We start from the raw sequence: 6,800 nt of genomic DNA, 5'->3' as shown, positions 1-6,800 counted from the left end.
AAGCTGTTCACCTTGGAGACCTGCTGCAGATATGGGTATGGCCCAGCCCGAGACTTACAAGATCTCACCCGGATTTTCAAGGGCCGGCGAGAACTCACCTGATGCCAACAGAACTGCAACACTTTCCAGGGTGCAGGCCCCTCTCTCGGGGTGAATGCATTTAGGGGGCAGCCTTGCCCTTTACAAAGAAAAGGAGGTCTCGCAGGGGCCCCTGTTGGCTTCTCCAGAGTTGTTTGCATCACCGCACTGGATGCCGCGAGGTGCCTGTCTCCGCCACTCCAGATTCGGGGATCTGAACCTAACTCCCTTTCGATTGGCTGAGGGGTGACAGAGGACATCGCCCAGCCCTTTGAAATGGAGATCACCTATTTTGCAGGACTGACTGGCCCATGTTCAACTGTTGTTCACATGGAACCCTTCTCCACTTTGGCCTTCAAAGCTCTCATTTGAATATTTGCTACTGCCACCAAGATTTGCACCCCTGGCGCCTTCACCTGGGCCCTCACCCTGGGCTTCAGTGCCAACACGGTGGCCTTCCTACTCATTGTGGCATAGCTCCCTCAGCTTCCATCTCCAGCGATGGCCCGGTATGGGCCTGATGCTCTAGCGTCATCCATTTTCAGGGCTAGTTGATTTGGCAGGTGAGTTGTTACACACTCCTTAGCGGATTCCGAATTCCATGGCCACCATCCTGCTGTCTGTATCAACCAACACCTTTTCTAGGGTCTGATAAGTGTCAGCATTGGGCACCTTAACCCGGCATTCAGTTCATCCCGCAGCTCCAGTTCTGCTTACTAATAGTGGCCCACTGGGTGCTCGCATTCCACACCCAGCTCCAAGCCAGCGAGTTGGGCTACTTATCCATTTAAAGTTTGAGAATAGGTTGAGATCATTTTGGCCCCAAGACCTCTAATCATTCGCTTTACCAGATAAAACTGCATACGCCAAGTGCCAGCTATCCTGAGGGAAACTTAGGAGGGAACCAGCTACTAAATTGTTTGATTAGTCTTTCGCCCCATACCCAGGTTGGACAACCGATTTGCACATCAGGACCACTATGGACCTCCACCAGAATTTCCTCTGGCTTCACCCTGCCCAGGCATAGTTCACCATCTTTTGGGTCCCACCAGGTGCACTCACGCTCCACCTCCCCAATGGTATGGGTGAGATGGGCCGGCGGTGCACCCAATCATGTGGGACAGGGGGATCCCACCTCAGCTGGTGCTTGCTGGCCCTCACTTTCATTGTGCTGTGAAGTCTCCTGCCCACCCTCAGACTCACACACCTGTTAGACTCTTTGGTCTGTGTTTCTGATCTGAGACCATGTTCAGAGCATGGTCATGGGGGGACAGCAGGGGCCTCAGGGGCAGACAGACTACCCATCCTCCCTTGGCCCCCACACACCCACTACCCACAACTGAACTCCATGTGGTGGAGGAGGACAGCTGACATGGCCTCTGCACACAGGAAATGCGCAGGCAGGTGTCAGACTCTACACCAGGAGGGCAGTCCTGTGGTGGTACCACTGACAGCTTCCAGGGGCAGGCCGGACATGCACCTGCTCCATCCCATCCTCATACAGGTTTCCCAGCTCTGGGCAGCAGGGAACACCTCCTCCATTCGCATCTCTCCCTGGGGGGACATGGGGGCCCAGAACAGGATCTCTCGACTCCCCGGCCATGTCCTCAACAAGGACCAGACACCCCCATGAGCAATGTAAGCCACAATGACCCTCAGGCAGGTGTAGCCCCAGGAATTACCTGGGGCCGCAAAGTGCATTCAAAGTGTCGATGATCAATGTGTCCTGCAATTCACATTAGTTCTAGCAGCTAGCTGTGTTCTTCATCGATGCACAAGCCAAGTGATCCACAAGCTCAGAGTTGTACAGTTCTCATTCGCCGGGGGCACCGCTGCCCTCCCGGCATTGCACCTCAAGATGATCACTTGAGATTTGTTTGAACCAACCCCCCGCATACAGCGGGCATCCTCCACAGGTACCCATCACCAACATCGAGGGGAGAGGACTCCAGTGTGCCACCCCCAGGGGTGGCTCCACAAGGGAAGAGGGGAGGCCACCACCCCACTGCTGGGATGGCACCCTCTCCCTCCCACTACCGCATGGGTAGCCAGCCACTTCCAGGTCGCATGGTGGACCACACTGTTGGGCCAGGGACACCCTCCACCACCATCCCCTCATGGCAGCAGAGGAGCACCTGCACCTCCCACTGCATAGATGCACCCCCTCCCTCCCACCACTGGGAGGCAAAGGGGACAAACACCACCCCACCTCTCACTCCCTCCACTCTCCATTCCTCCCTCCCTCGCTCTCCCCGGGAGCCACAGGCTCAGTCCTGCTGGCATCCACAAGGGTGCATGGAGAGACAGGAGTCAGAGACAGACACAGAGAGAGACACACAGGGGGTCAGGGTGGCAGAGCAAGGGAAGCCATGGTACCCAGGGACAGCACCATCCCAGGACCCTTGGCATTAATGATCCTTCCGCAAGTTCACCTACGGAAACCTTGTTATGACTTTTACTTCCTCAAGATAGTCAAGTTTGATCATCTTCATGGCGCACCACTGGGGACATGACTGACTCCAGTAAGCCTATCGGAGGACCGCACTAAACCATCCAATCGGTAATAGTGATGGACGGTGTCTACAAAGGGCAGAGTCTTAATCAACGCAAGCTTATGACCCTCACATACTGGGAATTCTTCGTTTGTAGAGAATAATTGCAATCTCCGGTCCCTATCATGAATGGGGTTCAGGGGATTACCCGGACCAGTTGGCCCAGGGTAGCCACATGCTGATCCACTCAATATAGCATGCATGTAGCCCCAGACATCTTAGGTCATCACAGACCTGTTATTGCTCAATCTCGTGTGGCTGAAAGCCACTTGTCCCTCTAAGAAGTTGGAGCCGACCGTACTGGGCCGCATAACTATTTAGCATGGTGGAGTCTCGTTCATTATCAGAATTAACCAGACAAATTGCACCACCAACTAAGAATGGCCATTCCCCACCACCCTCAGAATCAAGAAAGAACTATAAATCTGTCATTCCTTTCTGTGTTCGGGCTGGTGAAGTTTCCCATGTTGAGTAAAATTAAGCTGCAAGCTCCACTCCTGGTGGTGCCCTTCCATCAGTTCCTTTAAGTTTCAAATTTGCAACCATACTCCCCACAGAATCCAAAGAGTTTGTTTCCTGGAAGCTGCCCGGTGGGTCATGAGAATAACGCCGCCGGATCTCTAGTCGGCATCGTTTATGGTCAGAACTACGATGGTGTCTGATCATCTTCAAACCTCCGACTTTCATTCTTGATTAATAAAAACATTCTTGGCAAATGCTTTCACTTTTGTTCATGTTACGCCGGTCCAAGAATTTCACATCTAGCGGCACAATACAAATGCCCCTGGCTGTCCCTCTTAATCATGGCCCCAGTTCCAAAAACCAACAAAATAGATCAGGAGTCGAATTCCATTATTCCTAGCTAAAGTATTCAGGTGACCCACCTGCTTTGAACACTCTAATTTTTTCAAAGTAAACGCTTCAGACCCGCAGGATACTCAGTTAAGAGCATTGAGGGAGTGCCAAGATGCAGTGGCTAGGAAAAGCGGTAGGTCACCCCGTGGTGGACTGCCAGCCAGATCCCAAGATCCAACTATGAGCTTTTTAACTGCAGCAACTTTAATATACGCTATTGGAGCTGGAATTACCTCGGCTGCTGGCACCAGACTTGCCCTCCAATAGATCCTCGTTATAGGATTTAAAATGTACTCATTCCAATTACAGGGCCTCAAAAGAGTCCTGTATTTTTTTTTTGTCACTACCTCCCTGAGTCAATAGTGGGTAATTTGCACGCCTGCTGCCTTCCTTGGATGTGGTAGCCATTTCTCAGGCTGCCTCTCCAGAATCTAACCCTGATTCCCCATTACCCGTGGTCACCATGGTAGGCACAGATAGTACCGTCGAAAGTTGATAGGGCAGACATTCGAATGTCGCATCACCACCACGAGGGCACACGATTGGCCCGAGTTTATCTAGAGTCAACAAAGATGATGGGCAAAGACCCAGATTGGTTTTGGTATGACAAATTCACGCATCCCCAGAGGTTAGCACTCATCAGCATGTATTAGCTCTAAAATTACCACAGTTATCCAAGTAACAGTGGAGTGATCAAAGGAACCATAACTGATTTAATGAGCCATTTGCAGTTTCACTGTAGCATTTGTGTGCACCAAGACTTACATGGCTTAATCTTTGAGACAAGCATATGCTACTGGCAGGATCAACCAGATAGGAGCATCTCGGTGGGCAGGCGAGAGGAGGGACCGGAGCCTACACGTCTGCCGACAGCTGCAAGCCCGGAGTCCATAGGCCAGCACAGTGCACGTTAGCACTATAGCTAGAGAAAAGGGGGATACAGCCCCACACACTTCGGCCTCACCCAGATGCCGGGATGACAGCCCTGTCACAGGACTCCTATGCCTCGGCTCATCGGTCTCACCTAAACTACCACCCTGAGGGGTAGGGAGCACTCCGCACCCCAACCGCACCTTGCTCCTTGGGTGGAGAAGCTCAACCCGCAAGCCATGACCCACAGAGCCATGCCACAGGCACCCTCCACCAGTGGGAGTTGGTTGGCCCAATCGATCAATGGATGGTGGGTAAGGGCACCACAATCCTATGTGGACAACTGTCAGGACATTCTCACCTGGGGCTGGTACCCGGACTTGAACTTTAATGAAAAACATCTTTGTCCCTTAACTCCTGGAGGCTGACAAATCATGCCGGGTGATCGGGGGAGTTAATGTGCAGGGTGCGACCACCCCCCGCGAAACTCCCCTTGGCCCTTGAGGGGCAGGTATGCTCTCATATGGACTTCCAAGTCCATCTCCTTTCTGATCCAGGGTTACACTGGGGACTTTGCAATTATTAGAGAATGCCTTTGAGAACGGGGTGGAGTCGGATGCCTATGACTGGCAAGGAGCTCTATGGGCCTTCAGGCCTTCATACAAAGTTCCCTTAAGGACTTCTGTAAGGGCCTACCACCTACCATGGAGGCCCCGTTCCACCCTGCAGAGAGACCTCTTTATCTGGGTGCGGCACAAGGCTCACCTCAGGGACCCCACCACCTCCATGACCCCTGCAGGCTGCCTAAACATGACATGTCCATGTGCCCACAGAACCTCTCAAGGAGACCTCACTTCAATCCCTGCTGCCTTTGCAGAACTCCCCTCAGCTGCCAAGGGGCAGGCCAGCTCTTATTGGGACTTCTGAGACCCCCTCCTTTCCGGTCCAGAGCACCATGGTCCCCATCTCCCACAAATCCCCTGCAGGCTGTCTAACCATGCTGTGTCCATGTACCCTCGAAGCCTCTCATGAAGACCTCCCTCTGAACCTGGCTGCCTTCGTGGAACTCCCATCGGCTGATGAGAAGCAGGCCCACTCTCATCGGGACTTACACATCCCCCTACTTTCTGGTCCAGAACTCCACGGCCCCTGTCTTCCTACATATCCCTTGCAGGCTGCCTAACCATGCCATGTCTCATGCCCTGGCGGCTTCTCAGTGGGACCTCACTCCGAGCCCAGTTGCCTTCGTGGATCTCTCCATGGCCGCTGAGAGGCAGGCCCAATCAAATCGTCCCCATTCCTCACTGTCCAGAACACCACAGTCCCTGTCTTCCCACATATCCCCTGCAGGCTGCCTAACCTTGCTGTGTCTCCATGCCCTGGTAGCCTCTGAGCAGGACCAGACTCTGATCCTGGCTGCCTTTGGGAACTCCCATCAGCCGCCAAGGGCAGGCACGCTCTCATCGGGACTTCCACGTTCCCCTCCTTCACCGTCCAGAACACCACAATCCCCATCTTCCCACATATCCTCTGCAGGATGTCTAACCATGCCGTGTCTCTGTTCCCTGGTGACCTCTCAGCAGGAGCCTCACTCTGATCCCAGACACCTTCACGGAACTCCCCTCGGCCGCTGAGGGGCAGGCCTGCTCTTATTGGGAATTCCACGTCCCCCACCTTCACCATCCAGAACACCACAGTCCCCATCTTCCCGCATATCCCCTGCAGGCTGCCTAACCATGCCATGTCTCAGTGCCCTGGTGACCTCTCAGCGGGATCTCACTCCAGTCTTTGTGCCTTTGCGATACTCCCCTTGGCCGCTGAGGGGCAGGCTGGTTGTCATCGGGAATTCCGAGACCCCCTCCTTTCTGGTCCAGAGCACCACGGTCCCAATCTCCCACAAATCCCCTGCAGGCTGCCTAACTGTGCCATGTCCATGTACCCTCAGAGCCTCTCAGGAAGACTTCCCACTGATCCCAGCCACCTTCGTAGAACTCCCCTCGGCCAATGAGGGGCAGGCCTGCTCACATCGGGACTTCCATGTCCCCCTACTTCCTGGTCCAGAATACCATGGTCCCCGTATTCCTGCATATACCTTGCAGGCTGCATAATCATGCTGTGTCTCATGCCCTGGTGGCTTCTCAGTGGGACCTCACTCCAATCCCAGTCACCTTAGGGGAACTCCCCTCAGCCACCGAGGGGCAGGCTCACTCTAATCAGGACTTCCACGTCCCCCTCCTTCACCATCCAGAACACCACAGTCTCCGTCTTCCCGCATACCCCCTGCAGGCTGCCTAACCATGCTGTGTCTCTGTGCCCTGGAGGCCTCTTAGCAGAAGCCTCATTCTGATCCTGGCTGCCTTCACGGAACTCCCCTCGGCCACTGAGGGGCAGGCTAGCTCTCATCAGGACTTCCACGTCTCTCTCCTTCACCGTCCAGAAGACCAC

At 54.1% G+C, this 6,800-nt stretch overlaps 1 non-coding gene across 1 annotated transcript; it reads right to left on the bottom strand.

Annotated features, from left to right (window-relative positions):
* Nucleotides 1-1,727: 1,727 nt before the first annotated feature.
* LOC122793884 lies at nt 1,728-1,882 on the bottom strand. Its single transcript, XR_006363592.1, has one exon. It is a non-coding gene; the product is annotated as a 5.8S ribosomal RNA (ribosomal RNA).
* Between the last annotated feature and the right edge of the window lie 4,918 nt (nt 1,883-6,800).

The sequence above is a fragment of the Protopterus annectens genome, chromosome 2.part0 (assembly GCF_019279795.1).
Source record: "Protopterus annectens isolate FY-2018-M chromosome 2.part0, PAN1.0, whole genome shotgun sequence".
Taxonomy (NCBI): Eukaryota; Metazoa; Chordata; order Ceratodontiformes; family Protopteridae; genus Protopterus; species Protopterus annectens.
Note: the sequence above shows the minus strand (reverse complement) of the source record. Positions and strands in the feature narration are given on the sequence as shown.